This window comes from Engystomops pustulosus, chromosome 3 (assembly GCF_040894005.1).
Source record: "Engystomops pustulosus chromosome 3, aEngPut4.maternal, whole genome shotgun sequence".
NCBI classification, from domain to species: Eukaryota; Metazoa; Chordata; class Amphibia; order Anura; family Leptodactylidae; genus Engystomops; species Engystomops pustulosus.
Window position 1 is genome coordinate 162,717,088 of NC_092413.1, and position 14,641 is coordinate 162,731,728.

Consider the following 14,641-nt stretch of genomic DNA (forward strand, 5'->3'; position numbering starts at 1 on the left):
TATCCCAGTCTATGCCTTTAAGGTCTTCCCTTAGTTGCTGAAAATTTACCCTCCTGAAGTTTAGAGTGTTGGTTGCCCCTTCCCTAACATTTTTAGTACAAAATCAATGATGTTATGATCACTATTCCCCAGGTTCCCCCCAACCTGTAGTTTTGATACCCCATCAGGTCTGTTGGATAGGATAAGGTCCAGCAGTGCCCCCCCTCTTGTTGGCTCCAGGACTATTTGCGACAGGTAATTGTCTTTTGTTGTTGACAAGAACCTGCTGCCTTTGAAGGACCTGCATGTTTCTGCCCCCCAGTCAATATCTGGGTAATTGAAGTCCCCCATGATAAGTACTTCACCTTGCTTTGAAGCCGCATCCATTTCACTTATCAGCATTTCCTCTGCTGCCTCCAATATATTTGGAGCCTTATAACAAACCCCTAGTAATATTTTATTATTCTTTTTCTCTCTTCTTATCTCCACCCATAGAGACTCCACACTTGCATTTGCGTTACTGATGTCATCTCACAAGACAGGCTTGAGGCAAGAATTAACATATAACCAAACCCCTCACCCTTTTTTATTTATACGATCTTTTCTAAAAGGACTATAACCATCTACAGTAACTGCCCAGTCATAGCTACTGTCCAGCCATGTCTCGCTGATTCCCACTATATCATATTTCCGTTCCAACATCAAGAGTTCCAGTTCCTCCATTTTGTTTGTGAGGCTTCTGGCATTTGTGTACATACACTTTATATGGTTTTCCCTGTCCGTATTCCTTGTTCTTATTCCCCAATCTCATTCCAGCCCCCCTTCCTCCCCCATGGACTATGACTCTTCCCAGCTCTCTATCTACACTGTCTATTTGCCCTGCACAAGTGTAGTGTAGTTGCCCTCCCCCCAGGTCTCTAGTTTAAACACTCCTCCAACCTTCTAGCCATTTTTTCCCCCGAAACAGCTGCACCCTCCCCATTGAGGTGCAGCCCATCCCTACTGTATTTTGGAGAAAACTACCTTTGAGGTCCTTGCCCTGAGCTTATGGCCTAAATCCCTGAAATCATTTTTAAGGACCTTCCACCTACCTCTTACTTTGTCATTAGTGCCAATGTGGACCATGACCGCTGGTTCCTCACCAGCCCCTCCCAGTATTCGGTCAACCCGATCCGCAACATGCTAAACACGAGCACCTGGCAAACAACACACTGTCCGGTATGCACGGTCTTTGTGACAGATTGCCCTGTGTGTTCCCCTGATAGTCGAATCTCTCACTACCAGCACCTGTCTGACCTTGCCTGTGCTCCCATTACCCTTCTTACTGGAGCAGACATTCCCCTGGTTGCTAGCGGCCACGTCTTTCTGCAGCATTGCTACCCCAGAGCTGATATCCCCCTCATCCGCCAGCCTGGCAAACTTATTGGGGTGCACCAGATCAGGACTAGACTCCCTACTACTCTTCCCTCTACCCCGCCTTCTACATGTTACCCAACTAGCTGCCCCCTCACTCTGCACCTCCATACTTCCCTCCCCACACCCATCTTCCCCAGAGAGTTTGCGCTCCAGGAGCAGCAAACTTCGCTCCATATTGTCAATTGCCCGCAGCCTTGAAACTTGCTCATTTAGATCCAGAATCTGGGCTTCCAGATAAGCAATTTTCACACATCCCACACAGCAGTATTCCCCCTCGAATGGCTGTTCAAGGAAAGCATTCATGGCACAGGATGTATACTGTGTAGCAATGCCACTTATGGAGTCCATTGTTCTAATGGGGATTACAATAGAAATATGCACGGAAAGAAGAATTTACAGTCAAAGTAACACAAAATACAGCGGTTACCTGCTAAAGTCCCTCAAACTTAAGTCCCTTAAATGTAAGTCCCACTTAGGACACTGCACACACTTCGGATCAATGCACACTCGCCACCAAGCTCACACACTCGCTTTTCTGATGCTTTTTTAAAGGTTATGTGCCACAAAACTCTGCTGAGCTCACTGCAACAAGATCTGGCTGCAAACCCAAATTGATTGCATTCGCCAGGAAATAATTGCTCAATCCACTCACCCCTCCATTCCTCTTCCCCCTGATACCTTATCTTGTTCACTCTCTTCCTTTGAGCCAGCCACAGAGGAAGAAGTGTCCAGGCTCCTCTCCTCTGCTCACACCACTCCCTGCATCAGTGAACCCTATCCCCTCACATCTGGTACAGTCTCTCTCCCCAGCAGTCACTTCTCACCTCTCTCTCTTCTGGTGTTGTTCCCTCTTCATTCAAGCATGCTGTTGTTACCCCTTTACTAAAGAAACCTTCACTGGACCCATCCAATGCTACTAACTACAGACCAGCTTCTAACCTCCCTTCCATCTCCAAACTTCTGAAATGCCTTGTCTATTCTCGACTAACCCGCTATCTCTCAGCTAACTCCCTCCTTGACCCCCTGCAATCTGGTTTCCGCTCTATGTATTCCACTGAAACTGCCCTTTCTAAAGTCTCCAATGATCTCCTCACTTCAAAATCCAAAGGTGACTATACTCTCCTCATTCTCCTGGATCTATTGGCAGCGTTCAAATCTGTGGACCACCAGCTCCTCCTTAGGATGCTTCACTCCATTGGCCTAAAGGACACTGCACTCTCTTGGTTTTCTTCCTATCTCTCTGACCGCACTTTCAGTGTCTCCTTTTCTGGATCTTTCTCTTCTCATCTTCCTCTCTGTGTTAGGGTTCCTCCGGGCTCAGTCCTAGGTCCTCTTCTCTTCTCCCTCTATACTGCCCCCATTGGACAAACCATCAGCAGATTTGGTTTCCAGTATCATCTTTATGCTGATGACACCCAGCTATATACTTCTGCATGTAACATCACCCCTGCCTTAATCCAGAACACTAGTGACTGTCTCTCTGCTGTCTCTAACATCGTGTCCTCTCTCTTCTTGAAACTTAATCTTTCTAAGACTGAACTTCTTGTCTTTCCACCATCTACTAACCAAACCAACCCTGACCTCTCCTTCTCGGTCTGTGGGATCACTATAGCACCAAGGCAGCAGGGTTGTGCTGGACTCTGACCTCTCCTTTTCACCATATATTCAATCTCTTGCTCGCTCCAGAATCCGACCGTTTCTGACTTTTGAAACTTATAAAATGCTAATTGTTGCACTTATTCACTATCCACTAGACTACTGTAACTCCCTACTAATCGGTCTTCCACTCGCTAAAGTTTCTCCTCTTCAATCAATTCTTAATGCAGCGGCCAGGCTTGTCTTTCAGACCAAACGCTACACGGATGCCTCCAGTTTGTGCCAATCACTGCACTGGTTGCCTGTCTCCTTCCGTATTCACTTTAAAATAATAACCCTCATCCACAAAGCTCTGAATAATGCTGCACCTCCCTATCTCTCTTATCTCATCTAAGTCTATCGCCCTTCCCGTGCTCTTTGATCTGCCAGTGACATTAGATTAATCGCTACCTTAATTTGAACCTCTCATGCACGTCTTGAGGACTTTTCCCGAGTTGCTCCAATTCTCTGGACTGCCCTTCCCCGGACTCTCAGACTAATACCCATTGCTTAGGTGACAGCACCTGTGTCATAGAGTAGAGCAGCGTCCACTCCTCTCTATGACCCAGGCACAATTGCCTAAGCAATGATGGCAGCCACGCCGGGGTCATAGAGAAGAGCACAGGAGTGATGAGAAGCCGCTGAAGGGAAAGCAAGTAGGTGAGTATTTTATTTTTCTGTGGCTACCTATTTACTGGGGGCATGTGATGGTGCTACCTATCTACTGGGGGGCATGTGCTGTGATTACCATTATACTTGGGGGCATGTGCTGGGGCTAGCTGTCTATCTGGGTGCGTGTGCTGTGGCTACATATGTACTCGGAGGCATGTGCTGGGGTTACCTATCTACTGGGGGGGGGCATGTACTGGGGCTACCTATCTACTGCGGGGCATGTGCTGTGGCTACCTATTTACTGGGGGTCATGTGATGTGGCTACCTATCTACTGGGGGTATGTACTGGGGCTACCTATCTCCCGGGGGGTATGTGTGGTGGCTACCTAGTTACAGGGGGCCTTGTGATGTGGCTACCTATCTACTGGCGGCATGTTCTGTGGCTACCTATTTACTGGGGGCCATGTACCGGGACTACCCATCTAATGCGGGACATGTGCCGTGGCTACCTATCTACTGGGGGGCACAGAATTGCATTTTAAATTATGAGGTGTTCATGGTTCTCTCAGCAAAAAAGGTTCCTGACCCCTGCTATAAACCATACATTATAGTCGGGGGCCTGGCACAGACTTTGCACTGGGGCCCACCAGCTTCTAGTTACGCTACTGGATACAGGCAGTAAAACTTTCAAGACTGGCTCGGGAAATACTTGTGTGCTGGAAGCAGTAAGCTGTCACTGGCTCTGACATGCTGCTAAGATGCAAAAATTCACTCCCTGACCCTGTTATCAGCCTAGTCCCTAACGCTGGCCCTGACTACTCACCTCTGTCTGTATCCAGAGTGCACAGATAGAGGTGAGAATGTAGAAAGCTGCCGGACAGCAGAAGTTTCCTGGTGATCCACTGACATCCGGGGCACATGCCAAAAGATCCGGGGCACGGGCCCCAGAATCTTTTGACCCAGCGATGCCCCTGGTAACAGGACATTGTAAGGTCAACCAAGACCCAGGTGTGACTGCTATCACTACAACCCTTGTATTATTTGTTGATAAATAGCTAATATTTGTAATAATGCAGTGTAATTTTTAAAACTATCTTTTGGCTAGACATAAGCCACTGTACCGTACTAGCCTAGGATCAGAAGAGAAGTCTCTTCATTAAATAAGATGACATTTGATTGTAAAATCTGGAACTTAGATTCTGTAGCAAGGACAGCGCCCATAAAGAGGTGTCTATCATCCAGTTAGCTAAATAACATGTTCAATATGCTGATCTGCTCTATAAGGATAAATAATTTATCAGGTATAATTAAGGCAGAACTCAAAGATCCTGCTGAAGCTCTCTTAGTTCAGCTGACATATTTAGCCATTACCTTATAATCTATATTCTCATTTGGATCAATTGCTTGTAATTAATACAAAAGGGAGAGTGAGTGACCTGAATACCATAGTCACAGCAGTGTCCTAAGATAGTTTAGGGTGAACTAGACTTGAAGTAGAAACAGCCAACAAGTGCTCTTCATACATAATACGTACATTTTTCTAATGCTTTGGTATTCATATTAGCTGTGATTTACTGCCTTACAGCAAAGCTGTTATTACATCAAAACACAGCAACTGCAAAATGTGGGAAATTTCTGAAAGTTTAGGTAGATAGACCAGTACAGATTTAGACTACTATTTATCTGGAGTAGTTTGGAACTGTGGAGTCTGGCGCACAGACTTTTCCACGTCCTTTGCTCAATACCACACCCCTTTTTGTACAAGTCGGGAAAAAATGGTCTTCACAAATGTTTCGGGAGCAAGTCACTCCCGAATTGTGGCATACACATGTTGATAGATCTCCCGAATATACTTATAGTCATTGGACTATTCAGCTGTATTGTTATACACAGATTGTACAGCTAAAGGGAACCTTTCATCAGGATGTCACTTTTACACGCTGACAGGTTTCAATAGCCTCTGGCATGTTGATTTAAAAAGTGCCTTTGTCATCTGTCTGAATAATCACACTAGTCTTTAACTGTTTCTTTGACATTACCTGGCTCCCTGCTAGCAGTGTGTGGTGAGTCCTTGGTGTAACAGTTCAAGCAGCACAAGTCATCTTCTCCTCAGTCCCTGCTCCCTCATCCTCACTTATTGCCCTTCTCCTCCCTCAGCCTCTCCCCTGCTCTCTCCCCCTGCATATGTTAGCTCCCCGCCAGAAGAAATTCTCATTTGAACTGCCAATCTCCACCCCCTGGGACTCACTACATGCTGCAGGCAGGGAGCCTAGTAATATTAAAGAAACTGTTAAAATGCAGTGGAATTATTCTGATGCACAACAAGTCATTTTTAAATTGACCTGCCATAGGCTATCTGAACCTGTCATCATGTAAAAGTTACCTTCCTGATGACAGGTTCCCTATAACATTATAATAAAAGAGGATGTGACCATTTTTGTATAGCTAGAGACAGATCATCAGTTTAATTTTCTTTATTGGGCCCAAGGTACAACAGTTCATCAGTATCCCTGACAACCATTGAAGGATGTATTACAATATCCTCTTCTGCTTTCTCTGTACACCACGTAAACCGATATATGTGGTCAAATCAGCAGCTTTAGTTTATTTATGATTAATGGGCAAACATCATAAGTGATTTGGTGTTTATTGTAATTAAGAAGAGTGCAAAGGCATCGCTGTCCTTAAGCCAATGAATCCCTGTAAGACGGCACAGAAGAGCGTTGCTATGGAAGCGATAACCTATAGTGAGATTGTAACAGAGGTTCATGAACAAACGGGAAATCAATGCACTGTGTGGGCTCATCTGTTACTGGGATATGTGTCATTCGGTATGAGAGAATACTGGGTCTTATGATGCTGAACAATTAACCCTTTCAGTGCACTACCTTTGCTCTAGATTATTTAGTGATTTTTCTGTAGTTACCTTAATAATTAGCCAATAGTGTTAGTTTCTGTGCCTTGCAATCCTTGTTTCCTTTCTTCCATTTTTCTCTGTTTTACATTACCTGTGTTTTTCAAGGGTTGTTCCCATTTCAACAAATATTATTTTTATAGTTTTCCAATATACTTTCCATATCAGTTCCACATAGTTTTCTAGATTGCTGCTTGCTGTCATTATATTCAGGGAGCTTCATTGGTTACTTCCAGTGGATAAAAACAGGTCCATTGTCATGTGATGTCACACATGTGCACCATGTTACACTTTGTGACCATGATCAGATTTCTGTCCACTGGAAGTAAACATAGAAGCTTTCTACATAATAACAACAACAACCAGAGATTTAGAAAACCGTGAGGTATTGATACAGAAAGTATATTGGAAAACTGAAAACTGAAAACTTTGTATCACATAAACATATATACAATAACATTTATTTGCAGAAATAGGACAACCACCTTAAACTTTAATCTCTTGTAAAGTGAACTCTTGTGTCAGTGCTCCCGCGATCCCTGTCTCTGATCACAGGCACACCCGTGTCCCTCCGTTTGCCCCCACTCTGGCCACAGCTTTGGACTCACCTGTCCCAGCTCCTGCTCCCCAGCGGACTGCCGTGTGCGCGCATCCCCGCCTACTAGGGCACACGCACGTCGGCTGTGGAAAATTTAAAGGGCCAGCGCACCACTGATTGGTGTACTGGCTGAACACCTCCACCTTTTTAATCAGCACCTCCCTTCCTTCCCCGCCAGATCTTTGTGCCTACGCCTTTGTGAAAGCTCCCCTGTGATATTCCTGCATTCCTGTGTCCCAGCGTTCCTGTGACCTAGCGTTCCTGTGTCCCAGCGTTCCTGTGTCCCAGCGTTCCTGCATTCCGTATTTCTGTGTTCCCATTCCCATCTGCCTGGACCTCCCATTGCTGACCCTGGATTGGACTTGACCTTGCATCTCTGCTGCCTGCTCTGACCCTGTGCCTGACCTGACTACGAGACTGTCTCCTGCTAAGGTATCTCGACCTCAGCTTCCACCATGGCCTAGTCGCATCAGTGGAACGACCTGGTGGTACCCTGCCGCAGCAAGTCCATCCCACTTTGCAGCGGGCTCAGGTGAAGACCAGGTGCCACTTAAGCTCCAGTCTCAGGTGTCGGCTAGTACCACCTCCCAGGGTGGTCCAGAGGATCCACTGATCCTGAATCCTGACATCTTGTTAGAGTGAACTCAGATTAGAGTTTCTATTAAGGATCCTGTTAGGGACAGTGAGGTGAAGTGGTGTTTGGTATGAGGAATATATCTGGGGATAGTTTCAGAAACAGTTTGTTTGTAACTGCTTGTTGTTTATTGTTGACCATTGTCTTTCTGCTCTATTACGTGACTGTCATCAAGATATGTTTTTTCATCACTACACGGTTGCTTTCATATATTGTTGAGTTCTCATTTTCTAGTGTTTCTTGTTAACATCTTAACAGGTTTACAACTGCTTATTCAGATGGTGTGTGTGCTGCTCATCTGCAAAAAATTTGGAGATGTGATCTCCGTGTTCAGTCCGTATTGTATCCGTATCTGATTTTTTCACATCTACAAAATAAAATTCAGATGGGTTTCTTTTGCCCTGCCCTGAGAAAAAACGTACTGCATACTATCTGTTTTTTTGCGGATCCATTGAGTTCTATGGAGGTGCGTATCATTATTTAATCCTAATCATTGTACAGGTTTATGCCCTTTACAGACTTATAAATAAAGTAATAATCCATCACTTTGTTTTCCATGAATCTGATTAGTTTGTTGTGCTTAGGGTATGCTCTTAAATTATTAAATTAAAAAATGTTTCTTCTTTCTCAGGGTACATACAACATTTTTTTATGATTACATTTCTTATGACAGTCTTTCCATCTTTGTATTAGATTTTAGTTAAAATGGAAGGAAGAACCATTAATCGGCTTGATGGAATTCAATTAAAGGAAATCTACCATTTGCTTTTATGCATTGTGACCCAAACATACCTTGAGAATGCTGTAGTGGCACTGATGCAGAAACATATCTTGTTTAATCACTGAACTGAGTGGTTTTGCTCAAAAACAATTATAAAATTATGATAATGAGGCTCTGTCACTCATTGTAACTGTTATTTTTCTGCAGGGATCTCTCTCAACATATACCCTATCACTATGATGGACACAGTCCTATCCTCTGTATTGCATGATATGTGTAAGGGGAAGCTTGGGCCCGTTCAAAAGTTTTCTATGGGGCCCAGCCTCTAATAGTTATGTTTTAAAAGTTAAGTTTTAAAAGTTTATGTTAGAAGAAAGAGCGCCATGGATAACAAAAACTAGTACTGCAGTTGTAGTTGTAAGTGTCCCTGGTTTATCATTCTTGATTTTAAAGTAAGATTTCTCTTAAGGTTTTAATATTATAGCTCCCAAATATATGTAAATATAACCAACTAAGCTTACCCAAAAGAGAAAAAAATTCCAAGTGAAAACCCAGGGGAAAAATAAAATAAGAGACAACCTAACTTATAGATCCAAGGATAATGATTTAGTAATAAGATCAGGATTCCAGTCTCATCACTTTAGATTGGAAGGAATTTATACTATATCATAAGAAATTGAGGTAAATTGTATGCAGAATAACTAAGGGGAGGTGGAAATTGCTGATTTCAACAGAATGTTCAATATTATTTATTATGCTAGAAATCCTGTCCTTTAGAAAATGACTTGCATGTGTCTGGAACTGTGTTTCCTGGCCCGATTTTATTTCTGCTGACTTCATATTTTCCTTCATGGTTCTGCTGGAAGTTTCAATTTGAAATATTGTGATGGAAATCAGCGAAGAAAACAAAGCCAAGAAATCACTATTTTTTGTGACTGCAGTGTACTTAAAAATAGTTAATAGAATACTTCTTTCTATACAAAACATCTTAATTATGGCTATCACCTCGGAATGAGCCAATAGACAGAACATCAGGCGACATTTCACAATACTAAAAATAATCCATTCTTTTAACAAGCTTATGTAAATTAAGCTTATGAAATATCCATAAATTCTTGGATATGTTCCCATGACACTTCTACATAAACATTTCTTTGCATTTCAAATAATACTTGCATCCTCAATCTTCAGGGTTTCATACAGATATCAATGGGGGAGATAAATCTGCCATAAAACTGTTCTAGTTGCACATGAAAACCAATCTGAGCTTAGATTTAATTTCCCCAATTCTTCCCCATTTTTATGTGTGTGTTTGTATATATATATATATATATATATATATATATATATATATAGTTCATGGCTTATCAAAAAATGGAAAGGTTTTCTGGTGTAATTGTAAATATTGACCTGATTGACATTTCCCATGGGAATAAAGTCAATGGGGGATACTTATCAGGGCCTCTGCGCCACATCAGTGGTGTAGATTATTAACCCCAGAGCCTGGTAGTGGGCTGGGAAAGAGCTGCGTTGGGAGTATCACGAGCGTCGGTGTATGATTAATATCCCCCAATGTCTCAAATCATATTAGGGCCGATAAGAAAATTTAGATGCCTTAAATAAATACTCCATGCTCCACCATTAGAGAAGTTATCAGATTGCTACAAGTTTACTGTTTTTACTTTGACTATTATTGACAATTTAGTTATTTATCCAACCTACCACCTTGTACATAAGATACTAATAAAAGTGCTACTGCTATAAAAGTGCTACCTTATTTAACAACCTTCTGTAGTTGGCCTATGTTCATTTGAAAATAGTACCAACACAGAGTTGAAAGAGTTTTTGAATGACAGCGGCGATATGCCCTCATATATTTTTTTTTGGAGTGGTGCACCTTTATAGCAGTTTAGGAAACAAAAGCCCTGTGATACATAGGACATCCTTAGCTCCTGCTGTGATATTCCAGTCCCCAGTGAGTCCTATCTTATAACTGTTGATGATGACATCCTGACCAATTTCTGGCCTCAAACGGGACTCCAGAGGCGTCATGTTATGTTATAACGTAATGCCATAATCAATGTGGTAGGTAGTGGAAGTGTTGAGGAATGAATGGTCACCACTACTTTTGTGCTTGATGCTGGATGATTAATCTGGTGCAGTATAAGACTGGGGAGTTGTACTTTGCACCTCTTATTACTTGGTCTAGTTTGCTGCACCATAATAATGAATTTTCTGGCACATTTTTCTGTTACCGAGGACATGCTCCATTTTCAGACAAGTCGGAAGCTTCAGGTACAAATTACTCCAGTCTTGCCCCAAGAGGCCAAAAAAATCTTCCGCTACTGCCCTAAAAGAGGTTTTCAGAAGTTACTTTTGGGTAATATACCTCTTGGTGTGAGTTTGTTGACTGAATGACATGCTTCTAAAGTGCATTGTGATCCACCAAGGAAAGATAAAAAATTTATGGATTTTTTAGGGTGCGGGGTAAAACATGGAAACCGAACATCGATAAAGGGCAGCAGTGTTAAGGGGTTAATTGATGTTATTCACTTTCAGTATTCTATACCTGCTGTAGGATGACATCAGTGCTGATTAATAAAATCTGCAGCTGGGATCATAGATTTGAAAATATAGCTAAAATCAATTATCAGTCCAATTATAATAATTATGAGTAACTATTAGAGTAATTTCCTAATAAAAAACCATCAACATCATTAAGAAATTTAAGAAAAAAAATATGTTAAGCTTTTTTTAATGTTTTATCATTTCTGCTGCTAAATATGCAGCAACATGAACAACTTTTTCATCATATAAAACTACAGAGTCACACATGTAAATACACCAGAATAAATGAACACAGAATATAGAAGATTTATTCATATTTATTAGAATAATGGCAACTAATGTTTGAAGAAAATTATGATAATGTTTGCATCATTGTCTTATGAAAAAGAAAAAACACCCAGATCGAAATATCAATTTGCTTTAAAACTCGGCATGCAGTAATATCTCAGCTATGGCAATGGAAATGATTACAGGTGTGGTCTGATTAGACATTGGGGGAGATGTATTAATGTGCGGGTCTTTACACCAGTGCAGGGTAGAACTAGACATAGACAGTTCTCTGCTGCGCCAGATTAATCCCTGTGTTTGATGCTGGATGATTACTCTGGTGCAGTATAAGACTGGGGAGTTGTATTTTGCACCTCCTATTAGTTGGTCTAGTTTGCTGCACCATAATATTGAATTTTCTGGCGCATTTTTCTGTTACCGAGGACATGCCCCATTTTCGGACAAGTCAGAAACTTCAGGTACAAATTACTCCAGTCTTGCCCCAAGAGGCCAAAAACATCTTCCGCTACTGCCCTAAAAGAGGTTTTCAGAAGTTACTTTTGGGTAATATACCTCTTGGTGTGACTTTGTTGACTGCAAGACATGCTTTTAAAGTGCATTGTAACCAGGTGACCAACTTCGAGAGGATGAGCATATAAATGGCTAAAGAGAAGCAGGTTGGTCTTTTCAACATATTTTCCACCATCAGACCATTAGCTTTTCTAAGGTTTGTAACTAATTGTTATTTGAGACCATGCACATGCAGCAAACAGGCTATAGACCAGCATTTCTCAACCTGTGGGTCGCGACCCCAGAGGGGGTCGAACACCAAAACACAGGGGTCGCGATCCTATTACGTTTTTGCCACGATTCGCGGCAAAAACGGAGTATAACGTGTGATAACTCACTGCTTCAGGACCTTCCTGCTGTATACAGGGGAAGCTTGAGGACCTGTGGTGATGTCATCATCACATGACCCTCTGGCTCCTCCTCTATACAGACTCCCGCGGAACAGACTTCTCTGCTCACAATGAGTAGAACCTGAAGCAGCAGGAGGGGAAGCACTAGAACTGGGGGCAGGAGAAGGGGCAAAACTGGAGACAGAAGGGGGGAAACACCAAAACTGGGGGCAGGAGGGGAAGCACTAGAACTGGGGGCAGGAGAAGGGGCAAAACTGGAGGCAGCAGGGGGGGGGGGGCACCAAAACTGGGGGCAGGAGGGGAAGCATTAGAACTGGGGGCAGGAGAAGGGGCAAAACTGGAGACAGGAGGGGGGTGGGGCTAGAATTGGGGTAGCAAATGGAGGAACCAAAACTGGGGGAGGGGGGACAGTATTATAGTAGTTATAGTCTCGTACATAGGGGGCAGTATTATAGTAGTTATATTCCTGTACATAGGGGCAGTATTATAGTACTTATAGTCTTTTACATAGGAGGCAGTATTATAGTAGTTATATTCTTGTACATAGGAGGCAGTATTATAGTATTTATAGTCTTGTACATAGGGGGCAGTATTATAGTAGTTATATTCTTGTACATAGGGGGCAGTATTATAGTAGTTATATTCTTGTACATAGGGACCAGTATTATAGTAGTTATATTCTTGTACATAGGGGACAGTATTATAGTAGTTATATTCTTGTACATAGGGGGCATTATTATAGTAGTTATATTCTTGTACATAGGGGACAGTATTATAGTAGTTATATTCTTGTACATCGGAGGCAGTATTATAGTAGTTATAGTGTTGTACATAGGGGCAGTATTATAGTAGTTATATTTTTGTACATAGGGGGCAGTATTATAGTAGTTATATTCCTGTTCATAGGGGGCAGTATTATAGTAGTTATAGTCTTGTACATAGGGGGCAGTATTATAGTCGTTATATACTTGTACATAGGGGGCAGTATTATAGTCGTTATAGTCTTGTACATGGTTTGGGGTCACCGCAACATAAGGAAGGGGTCACAGCATTAGAAAGGTTGAAAACCACTGCTATAGACCATCCATACAGACTACTAGTACAGTGGAGCATTTCATCCACCAAGAAACATGATCAGTTCCCAGGTAGCACCTTAATGCATAGCCCTGTCTCTCCCCACACCCAATCCAAGCACTTAGGAGAAGCAGATTTGGTCTCTCAACATCTGTTACATGTCCTTCTATTTGTAAACTATCTCATATGTGCAATCATCTGTTAAAAGGGTTTTTGATAATTCTCCACAAGATAGACACAATAGTATCCTGAAATGTTACAGGAGGTTGACTTGACTGTGCCAAGATCTCAGTCTCCAAATTCTCTGATTTAGTGAATGTGGGAAGTATTGGGAAAACGATATAGATCCAACAATTGCCTCAACATTATAAATGGGATGCCCAAGATGCAACACAGTACCCGACAAAAGATGAAAGGGAACAAACTCCAAAACCCACAGATAAATTTAATGAGGTTGGCCACTTTTCAATAAATCTGTTCCATTAGACATGTCTCTGCATGTATATGTACCTGTACTTTGCCTCCTTTGAGAGCTTTAGCCTTTCCCTGTCCTCACCATAATGCCCTCTGCATATATACACAACTTCCTGTTTCTCACTCCTTCATTCTATCCTAATGGCAAACTCCACTGTGTCTTTTTATTCTCATAATCCGTCTCGCTGATAGACACAGGAGGGTGGGATGGAGAGCAGGATTAGTCAAAATCTCCTGCTGCAGGTCTTTCTTATTTATCAGTGCAAATATATGTATACAAAGAGCCACAGATAGTGTACAGACAACAATAAAGTAAGCATGAGGGATGAGGAATCAATTGATGAACATTCAGGGATTATTATTGAAGCATAAAAAGTTGCATGTGCAATTTATGTAAAATCCATTTCAACTGTGACTATTGGCTACTGTGGAGGCACTGTGACTATTTGCTACTGTGTGGAGGCAGTGTGACTATTTGCCACTATGTGGAGGCACTGTGACTATTTGCTACTATGTGGAGGCACTGTGACTATTTGCTACTATGTGGAGGCACTGTGACTATTTGCTACTATGTGGAGGCACTGTGACTATTTGCTACTATGTGGGGGCACTGTGACTATTTGCTACTATGTGGAGGCACTGTGACTATTTGCTACTATGTGGGGGAACTGTGACTATTTGCTGGCCATGCCATTGTCTCTGGTTATTCAACAATAATGGTTATGCTTTAAATGTTTCTAATTGGCTTTAGTGGATATATTTATACAGAAATAAAATGACAATTGGCCCTTTTAAGTCAACTATGAGGCTAATGTGCCCCTAGCGAAAA

The 14,641-nt window shown here is 42.2% G+C and overlaps 1 protein-coding gene and 1 long non-coding RNA gene across 3 annotated transcripts in view; one reads left to right on the plus strand and one right to left on the minus strand.

Annotated features, from left to right (window-relative positions):
• The window catches only part of LOC140120602 (uncharacterized), a 40,619-nt gene extending 33,838 nt beyond the window's left edge, over positions 1–6,781 (minus strand). The window contains exon 1 of the long non-coding RNA XR_011853903.1: positions 6,569–6,781. This is a non-coding gene — a long non-coding RNA (uncharacterized lncRNA). The remainder of the gene's footprint in view (positions 1–6,568) is intronic.
• A 116-nt stretch (positions 6,782–6,897) lies between these two features.
• The window catches only part of SLC7A14 (solute carrier family 7 member 14), a 113,017-nt gene continuing 105,273 nt past the window's right edge, over positions 6,898–14,641 (plus strand). Inside the window, exon 1 of one of the 2 annotated variants that reach the window (XM_072142824.1) lies at positions 6,898–6,941. The gene's annotated coding sequence lies outside the window, so the exon portion shown is untranslated. The remainder of the gene's footprint in view (positions 6,942–14,641) is intronic. The other variant, XM_072142827.1, reaches the window with a different exon arrangement.